Raw genomic sequence first — 12,269 nt, forward strand, 5'->3', positions numbered from 1 at the left:
GACTAATGAGGAACTGGGAAAAGGGTGTGTGGCGTATCACTGGACAGTCAGTCAGCTCTCGAGTGCTTGAAGTTAGGAATGGATCACGAAAGCTTTGGAAAATTCTTCAATGATATCCCCAGTATTCAGACATGAATAAATGGATTTACTTAATAATCCAGAAATGAAAGAAGATAGAGAGGTATCCCTCTATTTAATATTTGCTATCTATGGAGGTTTTATCACGGGGAATCATGAGAATTGTGTTTATAAACAGGCTTCATTTTCCTGCAAATAAGCTTGTTTTAATATTTCATAGGAGGGAAAATATAATGGTTTTGGGAGATCTGTTTTGCTCAAAACTGGGCTTCCTTGTTTTATAGACTGGTGTAGGTTTGGTGAGTTTGAGGTAGAAGGTCTCTGCAGACTGCAGTGAAGGACAGAACATTGCTATGGAAGATCTTTGAAATGACTGAGGAAATCAGATTAACTTTGACACCAAATATAGTGCTGGCTGACTGATTGTTTTCCTTTGCACTGAGATTAGCTGTTGCAACTGGTTTGATAACAAATACAAACTAAGACTTGAAAAGGGTAAGAAATAAAATTGCCTTTCTTTTGCAAACGTTTGCATCGCTAAATTCATAGGCTTCCTGTGACCTTGGGCATTATTTTAAGATGCTTATGGGTTTCTTGAAAAGGAGCTGTGAGTGCAGAGTAGCCAGTGGACAAAGAAGATACAAAATGAACAGTTGGGAATATTTCTGAGTCCAATGGGAGTGGCCTTTTGCAGTTGGTTGGAAAAGGGGGACAAACTCAAAGTTCCAGGACTCGGAGCAGATTGGTAGAGTAATGGGCTGCAATCCTGCTGTCCTTACTCAGGCAAAACTCCCATCGATTTCACTGATAGTGCATAAATCAATGACCATTTTGCCTGAGTAAATATCACAGTTATACTCATGCTGAGTTGTTGGAATTGATGATTGCTGGAGTTGCGGTTAGTACAAAGTACCCAATTAAAACTGGATGCCTGTAATTTTAGGCCCATTTGGGTGGGTTAATGCCGGTATATAGTAATATTTAATGCTTTAAATATTCAAATGATTGATCATTAATCAATCCTCACAACACCCCTAGGACATTATTGGATACGTTTTTTATTATCCCCACTTTACAGATTGGGGGACTGAGACAATAAGGTAATATGACTTGTCCAAGGTCACATAGTGAGTCAGTTACAGAGCCAGGATTAGACTTCAGGATCATCTGAATCTTGATTCATTAGTTATTCTTCCATATAACACTGCCCTCTATATAGTATATCTAGCATTCCTGGAAAATAAATACAAACCATGTTAGATCTACATAAAGCCATGTAATTTATAGTACTATTACTAAATCTTCCTAATATACTAAAAGTAATAAAGAACATGCAAGTGCATTATATGTCTAACAAAACAGAACATAGCCTTCCTTTGCTGAATATGGTATGTACTCTTTATTGACAGAGATCAGGGATGTCCAATGCATACCACTAAAGCACTTACATTAGAAAAAGCAAACGCAGTTCTGATTCACAGTACTGTTATGGAGAAATTCAGCCAAGAACATTCTGACAATGTATAAACTTCACATTGATGCTCCTAGCTTTCAATTGCCAATTTCAGAGAGGTATCCAGGTGAAGTTTAATGATCTATGTGAAATATTCTGTAGTCCAAAATTATCTTGTTTGAATTACATTTTATTTGTATGTGTTTTACTGATTTAATACAAACCATCAGCCTTCTTGTCTATATCTCAACGCATTATGCTTTTTCAAATGGCTATTGCTGAAATACCTCACAAAATCTAGGTTAACCATATATTAGAGGGTACAACAATTGATTTTCTGCTTTAACTCAGCTTACTAAGTACCCTAGTATAAAATCCTTTTTGTTCTCCTAGTTTTAGTGCACAATTTCCCTCATCTTCAATTATGTACACAAATGTGTGCTTTAAAACAAAGGAGGTACTCTCTAAATCAGTAGTTCTCAACGAGGGGTACGTGTACCCTATGGGTATGCAGGTCTTCCAGGGGGCACTCAACTCAGGTAGATCAGTTATTTGCAATCTGGGGGTTGCAGCCCCCAGGGTTGCCATGGGATGGGTTTAGGGGGATCGCAAGTGCAAGGCTGGCATTAAGGGGTGGCAAACAGGGCAATGGCTTAGAGCCCCATTCCACAAAGGGCCCCGCGAACCTAAGTTACATACGTCAGTCCCATCACCTGGGGCTCAGGCTTCAGACAAGGCTCGCAAGTGAAAAACAAGCTTGAGTATCACACGGAAATGTAAGTTCAATATTTATATTCCAATCTATTTATTTTATAATTACACCTCTACCTCGATATAATGCTGTCCTCGGGAGCCAAAAAATCTTACCATGCTATAGGTGAAAACATGTTATAGCGAACTTGCTTTGATCCACTGGAGTTCGCAGCCCCCCTCCTGCCCCCGAGCACTGCTTTACCACATTATATCCAAATTCGTGTTATATCGGATCACGTTGTATCAGGGTAGAGGTGTATATGGTAAAAATGAGAAAGTCAGCAATTTTTCAGAAATAGTGGCCTGTGACACTTCTGTATTTGTATGTCTGATTTTGTAAGCAAGCAATTTTAAAGTGAAGTGAAACTTGGGGTATGCAGGACAAACCAGATTCTTGAAAGAGGTACAATAGTTCAGAAGGGTTGAGAACGACTGGTCTAAACACTAAGCAGTTTAAGCTTAAATAACTAACTTATTCACTTTAATTTTAAAAAAAAATGTTGCCTAGTCTAAAAGGTGAAGAAGACCAATTGAAAAGTCTTGCTGTTAAAGGAGCTGAACTGTAAAATGCACGTGTAACTGATTGTTCAGTTTGTTGCGCCCCTTCTAGAGACAGTTCTACATAGGATACGAGTCTACTGGAGCTAACAGTTAAGATGATAATCCTTTAACTCAACAGATACAAGCCAATGTTCTTAATGCTGGATGTTTGAGGTTCAGTCTCTGGTAATAATCCAGGATAGTGGTGGCTATACATTCTGAAAATGAAACACATGCAGTGCTACATTGAAGTTGTTTTACTTGAAAGTCCATTAACAGCATTAGTGTTAACTTCCAATGAGTAAAAACATAGATTACTACAGAATGGAATGGTGGCATGATGGATGAATGATGGAGATGATCTTTTAGTGGTAGCTTTTCCTATTCTATTTAGTATAATACCCCATCCTCATTCATCTCAGCAGATACATAGAAGAATGGTTGAGAATGTTTTATAAAGTGAAATGAAACAAACAGGGTCTATCAAATGAATTAGCAGCGCATCTTCGCCTCCAGCCACATGCCCAAGGACAGAACATTTATCTGCTGTCCCAAGGTCACAACTGGGTGGGTTGGAAGAGCGTCAGTTCCAGCTACAACAATTTTTGTTTATGTTATGTAATACTGAGGATTGACTTCAAAATAAAGAGGAAAAGCCCAATAAGAAATTATCAAAAGCAGATATGCAGCTGAGATATATATCTTTAAATGTAGATTTACTCCATCATACGGGACCTAAGTGTGTTTGGAAAATGAGTGTTGTCTTATGAATACAAACATACTAGATTTTAGGTCAGATGCTTACAGAGAGACTGAACAGATTAGTATCTAGTATGGGGGCTGTGTATCCAGGGCACTGCTGTTCTATCAAGAAATGAAAAACAGAAAAGAGGGATACATTTATTTTATATGTATAAATTCACTGATTGTTTGAGTTGAGTTAAAGCGTGTGAGTTTTTGTTTTTAAAGTGAAGGAATAAAGCTCAGTTCAGCATTTGCACATTAGGACATTCAGTTTCATTCAGGAGGCTGCATGTCACACCACGTTGAGTATGTGTGAAATAACACATTGTGATGAATTCACAGGAATTGTACACCATGCAAAATTACACCTCTAGGCAGACCCAAATGATCAAACTTGGGCATTTCTGAGATTTGACAGCTTATTTCAGAAGAGACTCAGAAAAGAAGGTCAAAGGTTACTAGACAGATTACTACTACACTGTTAGCCCATAGCTGTAGTAGCCCAAACTCTGCAATATAATATCTTATAGTGATTTTGGCCTTTGTATTGAGTTCCAAGAAGAAGTGGTTATAGCTTGAAGGCTTTACTGACTGGTATTTGGAAACCATCTTGTTCTGTATATCATACACACAATGATTCTGCTTTCCCTCTGGTTTTTCTATGGGTTGGAATAGCCCAGTTGACTTAAATTAGCATATTCTTTGATTTTCTGAGAGCAGAATTGTGTCCAATATATGTGACTGGATAGATTAATTAGCAATAATTATGGTGTGTCAGTGTGTCTGTTAATGTGTATATATATGTCTCAGTAAATCTATGTTCATACACATACTGTATGCTTTGCTGCAGCAGTTGTCATGGCAACTTGAGCTTTAACATTTTGGAATTCACCCAGAAAATACACTTTGTACAATGGTGAAATATATTTGCTTGTTCTCTGAATTCTTCAGATACAAATATTTTAAAAATGCAGAAAATTATGTAAATAGTTCCAAAAAGCAGAAAATGTTAGTCTATTTTCTGTTATAAGCCATGCATAAAATGATTTGCTATATTTTGATAGATTGCCATAAACACCAATATAGCCCAATTATAAATCTTGCCTTCTTTAGCTCTATAATCTATTATTTCTAGAGGTCCCACTTCAGGGTTGAAATTGATAAAACTCAATTAATCCCACTGAATAAACAACTGAGAATGACATTTTACAGAATGTATGTTATAAAAAAAACTGTAATTTTTCATTTTTTTTAGTGTTGTAAAGTGCCTTCAGATATTTAGACATAAGATGTTATTATCTGAAAGCACGTTACAAATATCAGTGAGTTTAAAAGTTTCTACTGTAAAACATGGCTTTGTAAAAGAGCAATGTGGGGCTCCATATTCATTGTGCTTCACATTGATTTCTATATCAACTTTGCTCTGCTTAGAAATGGATTTTTCCCCTAATTACCAGCCCTGTTGTTATCTCATCCTAAATCTGAGAATCAAGTCATTCTTCTCATCTTGTGCATCACTACCAGTTATAAAAGATCTTTGGCCAAATTTTACCCTTATCTGCACCTATGCAAATCCCTCTGTCTTCAGAGTAGGTCCGAAGAGCCAGGTTTTCAAAAGAACTCAGCACCTGCAAATGGGATTTGCCTCCCATTTTAGGCATGAAAATAAAAAGTAGCCAGATTGGGTGTTGAGCAGTTCTAGAATGTATAGCCATAGGTGTCACAATGGGAGCTCTCGGGTGCTGGTCATGTTTGAAAATCTGGCCCTTATAAAGATACATATAGAGGAGTTGAGCTCTCTGAAATATCTGGCCTCAGTTGTGGGTGCTGAGGAATTGAAAATCTGGCCCTGAGCTTTTGGAATTTGAGGAAGGCCTAATTTTCTGTTGCCTTGTTCCCGGAGACGACCTATGCCTGCTGATAGTGGGAGGCACAACCCCGGAACAACTCAAATCATGCTCCCACAGCCAAATCCCTCCTCCTGGAAAGCAGCACCCCTCTTCCCCCTTCCTGCAGCTCCCAGCTGTTCTTCCTGCCTCTGGCTCTCTCTTCCTGATGCTGCTTGCACCTCACTAGCTCATCATGTGACTGAGCAATCTGGGGGGGATAGGACCCCGCATGCCTTCCCCCCTCATCCTCCCAGTGCATCACCTCTGCTTGTGCCTACCATTCAGCAATACCTAATTGATTTAGGAGATTAAGTCCCATTTTCAAAAGTAATTTAGGCACTTTGACTTCCTGTGAGATTTAGGCTATCTTAGGATCCTGTCATGGGGACAGAGAGATTGCTGCACCCCCGGACAAGTAAAGGCATGAGGCTGAAGGGTTCCATTCAGAGAGCTCAGGGACAGAGCTACAGCTATCACACAATTGTCCCACCCTTAGATTAGGCCCTGTGGAGCCACCATGGTTACTAAACAAGTCCAGCTGGGTTCAGCACCTGTGATACTTTCCTGTGGGAGTTTGTGACCAGTGGTGAATATAGATAGTGACCAGCCAACCTTTTTAACCCAAATTTTATTTATTTTCACAGTAGAACAAATTTAAAGAGAAAGGATATTAAAACAGACAGGCTTCATGGACGTCTGTCTTATGTAAAGGCTTACCATCCCCTGAAGGGCACCTAAGCAGGCCGAGTTTCCGCAGACACCCCAGTGGGAGCCTGTATCTGTCTGCTTTCCCCAGAAACCTCCCCAGTAATTACCACCCCTCTGGAAATAGTCTCTTTTTATTCAACTGGAGTTTTTGTTCTTGTCAGTTCTGGGGGGAGAGGGAGTTGGCTCTGTTCATTAAAAAACAGTTCAGTAGGTTGAGCGGGACTCCTCAGAACCAATAGCTCTGCCATTGTCCTGTAACAACCCTGAAGTGTTTGATGAGGGTGGCTTATTTTGAGCTATTCTTTCTTCCTGCTTTTTTCCTTATTAGCCCGCTGTTCAACTGAACCCATATATTCATATGGTAAAAATTCCAATAGCTAGGTCAACACGCAGTATTCAAAAATTACCACAGAGCAGCTCTGCTTCTATCACAATGTCTACGTTACTTTTGAAAATGGCACCTAGGATCCTTTGTCACTTAGGCACTTTTGAAAGTTTTACCTTTGGCCTACTACTGCTCCTTTTGAAGTCATATGTCCCTTCATGCTTCAACCACCATTTGAGAGGGCATGCATCCATGCTGATGATGGTGTCTGCTCGATAAGAATCTGAAGCAGCGCAGACTGACTCATGTTCATTTTCATCATCTCAGTCAGATGCCACCTGCAGACAGTTGGTTTTCTTTTTTGCTGGTTTAGGTTTTGTAGTTTCCTCATCAGACTGTTGGTCTTTTTAGACTTCTGAAAGCATGCTCCGTACCTTGTCCCTCACAGATTTTTGGAATTTGAAAGATTCTGATTCTTAAACCTTGGGTTCAGTGCTGTATCTTTAGAAATTTCACATTGATAACTTTTTTGCATTTCATAAAATCTGCAGTGAAAGTGTTCTTAAAACAAACAATGTGCTGGGTCATCATCTGACTCTGCTATAACATGAAATATATAGTAGAATGTGGGTAAAACAGAGCAGGAGACATACAGTTCAGTCACAAATTTAATTAACACATTATTTTTTTAACGGGTGTCATCAGCATGGAGGCATGTCCTCTGGAATGGTGGTCGATGCTTGAAGGGGCATACCAATGTTCAGCATATCTGGCATGTAAATACCTTGCGATGCCAGCTACAAAGGTTGCATGAGAACACCTGTTCTCACTTTTGGGTGACATTGTAAATAAGAAGCTGGCAGCATTATTTCATGTAAATATAAACACACTTGTGTATTGTAGTGATTGGCTGAACAAGAAGTAGGACAGAGAGGACTTGTAAGTGCTGAAGTTTTACATTGTTTTGTTTTTGAGTGCAGTTATGTAACAAATACATTTGTAAGTTGCCACTTTCATGATAAAGAGATTCAGTACTTGTATGAGGTGAATTAAAAAAAACTATTTCTTTTATCATTTTTACAGTGCCAACATTTGTAATAAAAAATAATATGAAGTGAGCACTGTACACTTTGTAGTCTTTGTTGTAATTGAAATCAATATATTTGAAAATGTAGAAAAAGATAAAAAAATTTAATAAATTTCAATTTGTATTCTAGTTTTTAACAGTGCAATTAAAGCTGTGAGAAATAGTGATTAATTTTAAGTTAATCGCATGAGTTAACTGCGAATAATTGACAGCCCATATATGTATATATATAAATATTGTGTGTATCATATATCTATAGCTATCTATAGGTAAGGACATAAGAATGGTCATACATTGTCAGACCAGCGATCCAGTATCCAGATCTAGCCCAGTATCCTGTCTTCTGACAGTGACTGGTGCCCAAATGCTTCAGGGGGAAATATCAGAACAAGGCAATTATCGGATGATCCATCTCCTGTCATCTAGTCCCTGCATCTCTAAACTGAACAGTCCTAGTCTTTTTAATCTCTCCTTATATGGAAATGGTTCCATACCCCTAATCGTTTTTGTTGTTCTTCTCTACCTTTTCCAGTTCTGATTCATCTTTTTTTGAGATGGGGTGACCAGAACTGCACACCATATTCAAGGTGTGGACGTACCATGGATTTATATAGTGTTGTCATGATATTTTCTGTCTTATTATCTATCCCTTTCCTAATGGTTCCAAACATTCTGTTAGTATTTTTGACTGTCACTGCACATTGAGCACATGTTTTCAGAGAACTATACATGATGGCTCCAAGATCTATTTCCTGAGTGGTAACAGCTAATTTAGAGCCCATCATTTCGTATATAGTTGGGATTATATTTTCCAATATGAATTACTTCGCTTTTATCAGCCTTCAGTTTCATCTGCTATTTTGTTGTCCAGTCACTCAGCATTGTGAACCCTTTGTTAACTCTTCACAGTCAGCTTTGGATTTAACTATCTTGAATAGCTTTGTGTCGCCTGCAAACTTGCCATCTTGCTGCTTACCCCTTTTCCAGATCCTTTATGAATATGTTGAACAGCACAGGTCCCAGTACACTATTTACCTCTCTCCACTGTGAAAACTGACCATTTATTCCTACCTTTTGTTTCCTGTCTTTTAACCAGATACTTATTCATAAGAGGACGTTCCCTCTTATCTCATGACTGTGTTCTTTGCTTAGAAGCCTTTGGTGTGGGATCTCTTCAAAGGCTTTCTGAAATATCTGTCTCAGGGATGTGAAACTGGTTGCACAGGGGGTACATCAGGCTGGCCCATCCCATCTAAGATTAGGCGATCCAGTAGTGCCAGGAACTGGGTGGAGTATCACAGGAGGAGGTCCATGCCTATGTGTGGATTTGTGCATCATGTGACACTATGGCAAGTGCTAATAAGTTGGAGTGAGGAGCCAGGCTCAGACCCATGTGACAGGAGCTGCCATGGAGTGAGTGAGGGGTGGGCTCTACTTCTAATCCTGCCTTCCCCCAAAGGTCTCCCCTCCCTCTGCTCACATAACCCTGGCATGGCAGAACCCAGTGCTCCCAACCCTCCTGCATCACCCAACCCTGGTCCACCAAAGGGTTTTAGTGAATTTTGTGACCCTCTACTACCTTAAAGTTCCCATCCCTTGTGTGTGTGTGTAGTATTTTGATTTCAGGAATGAGGGCAGCTGTTTTTCCCTTTAAACAGCTGACATTGTGTTAGCTTTGAGGGGAGGCACTTTAACTTTCCATAACTGCGGCAATATTGAGCTAAAATCCTGTAAGGAGACTCGATATTGTCTTCCCACCTACCCACAGTAGTCGTAGGTACAAAATCATTATAAGGGCTTAAAACACCAACAACAAAAACAATCTGGATAAAGAACAATGAGACAAACGACCAATGACATGCCAAAAATCAGGATGAAAAAACACCATTAAAAGTCATTTTTTCCAACCACCCACACTATTTCTTATGGTGAGTATAGAGGGAAGCAGATTTCCCTGATGGGCCACATGCCAAAGATTGCTGATCCCTGATCTAGTAAATGGTCTAAATGATTGTGGTATTTTGAGTAAAAATAAAATGGCTGCACTATTAAATTTCAAGAAAAGGTGGTTACTGTTTATGCAGAATAACAACACTTTAAAGAAATGTTTGTAGTGTGCTTAAGTTGATATTTAAATGACCTTTATTAATATAGATTCAATTGAAACATACATTTTAAATGTCATAAATGCATACACTAATTGCATACTGCCAGTATACAGTGGCCGCCATAAAAAGTTAGCAGTTAGTGACAGTTGTCACCACACGATCTGACATACGGTAGTTATTTCTTTTCTACCTGTTGTGGAATGCTGACATTTTAATTGATTGAAATGGCTTTTTAAAAAAAAAAGTTTTGGTTTGTGTTTAAAGGAACATATACACAAAAGCTTAAATTAATTCATCATAGAAATCAGTAAAATACAGGTCTGCAAAGATCTTGTGGTTTGGCAGCTGTCCGTAAGGGCTGACTGTTTTTAATTGTGACCACTGTATATTGATGATATGCAGCCCAGTCCCACCCCTAACAAAGGAGCCTGAGACCCAGTGAGGCCACTCATATGCATAACATTAAATGTGTGTGAGAGCTTTTGCAGGATCAGGGCCTTCTTGGGATTCTGAATGTTGTTTTGCAAAGCACTGAAGCACATGCATAATTTTAAGGACATGCCTACATGCTTTGCTAGATGGAGGGTACAGTGCTCAGCACCTTGCACAATCAAGCCCTTGTTTATCTAAGAGCAGTAGCAAGATTTTCAAGAACATCACTCCAGGTCATTGTTAAAATAAAAAAAAACAATGTCCCATCCCAGCAAAATTGAATGAGTTAATACTGGAATGTTTATTTGAACTCTGAGCTGTGTCAATTTCTTTTGAAAGGTTAATTAAATGTACATTTTGTGTTTTTATTCCTTTAAAAGCAAACCAGACTTTCACAGACTTATTTTTTCTGATTTAAAGTTGTTCCAGTCATTTAAGAAGTTCAGTGGGACTACATACAAGCGTAAAGCTAAATCTATGGGTAAATCATGGTCCAAATGTTTGCAATTAGATAACCCCTATATTTGCAATATTGAAGTTATTCCCTTGTAGTAACTAACAGAGTAGTACACTGGTAACTGAGAAATACAAGTGTATGATGCAGATACTGCAGTAGCCTTAGGTAAAACTGGCAATGGACTTTCAGCCTTGAAAGTTGGGAAGACTGCTGATCTCTTTCAAGCATGGTCTTAAGCTCCTCTAATTGGCTGCTAATCTGACTGTAACCTTGACCCTCTAAAATGTTGTTTTGGGTCATATCTTAGCATCTGTATCTACTTCCCCTGAAGTCAGTGGGAGTTTTGTCTGAGTAGGGATGGAGGGATCGGGTGCAAAATGTATGTGGGAGCTGTGCTATAAAATCCGGTATAGTATAACTTAAGTGGGTATCCTGTTGGCTGTTGTAAGCCTGTCTGCTGTGTCTGTTTTTAGGAAAGGGACATTGAAATGGCAGCTGTTCTGTAGGGAAGCAGGATTTGTAAATTAGATACTGTATAGAGCAAGACAATTTTTTTTTAAAGTATGATATGCTGTTTCAGTAGATCATACTGTTTTGTAACCTTTTGTTCTTTTCAAAGATTATGGCTAAACTCTTTTTCTATTTTGTCATATAAAGTGGGTTCATCCAGTATGTGACCCAGAAAATGCCATCTGGAAGCGAGGTCTTAGATCAAGAAAATGTATTAATGTGCAACAAGGAAGGTAGCAGTGCGGATGTCACTCAGATATCCATCATTGTGAGGCGTTAATATGTGTATCTGCATTTCATTCTAATTGATGAGTCTGTCTGATGTTTGAAAAGCATTAAATTGCTGATGCTCATGTGATGGAATGTCTATTGTCAAAGTATGGATGAAAACTGAGCCTCATCACTGCAGTCAGTTTAAAAATGATTTGTAGAGAATTGACTTTGAATGTTTGTATTAGAGGTCAGAGTTCCGCTTAGAAGGCTCACACAGCTGTAGAAATGTCTAGAATTGCTAGAGTTATGCTTTACTATTAAGTAAATGCTTTAGGTAAGAATCTCAACCTGGCAGTAATTTGATTCATTAAAATGGAAAAACTAACTGGAGCAAAGCAGCTGGGGCAATTTCGAAGTAAATTCATCAGTCATTCAGAAACTATGCATTTTAATACCTGTAAATAATAGAACAGTCTATCCAAATGGAAGCCTTTTATTGATGTGTAAGTAAAGTTGAGTGTCACCCTCAAATTTCAAACTTTAATCCCGCATTCCTTTGTCTTTGCAATCAGACAAATAAAGCTATTTTATTTATGTTTTCTTTAACTTTATTTTTATTTATTTGTTGTATTACCCATAAGGCCTACAAGTCCTAGACGTGTTCCAGTACCCATTGTACTAGACACTGTATTTTACTTGAGCAGCATGGTTGATTTAGATGTCAAGTGAAATGAAATCTGTGTACAGAAATTGACATGTGCCATGTGCAATAGCTCCAAAAAGATGTTGAAGTATATTGATAAATACTTGTTTTGGACATTTTGAAAATATAACATTTGTACTCACTGGATTAATGCTATATTAGAGAACTATAGAAATTAAAGATGCAGAAAAAACTACTAGGACAACTTGTATGTTCCCTTGTTAGTACTGAAATACTCCCTACATCCTCATGCTTTTTAATATGCTATT

At 38.4% G+C, this 12,269-nt stretch overlaps 1 protein-coding gene across 4 annotated transcripts in view; it reads left to right on the top strand.

Moving 5' to 3' along the window:
* The window catches only part of NAALADL2 (N-acetylated alpha-linked acidic dipeptidase like 2), a 1,166,543-nt gene that overhangs the window by 389,139 nt on the left and 765,135 nt on the right, over nucleotides 1-12,269 (top strand). The window lies entirely within an intron of this gene.

Source organism: Gopherus flavomarginatus, chromosome 8 (assembly GCF_025201925.1).
Source record: "Gopherus flavomarginatus isolate rGopFla2 chromosome 8, rGopFla2.mat.asm, whole genome shotgun sequence".
Taxonomy (NCBI): Eukaryota; Metazoa; Chordata; order Testudines; family Testudinidae; genus Gopherus; species Gopherus flavomarginatus.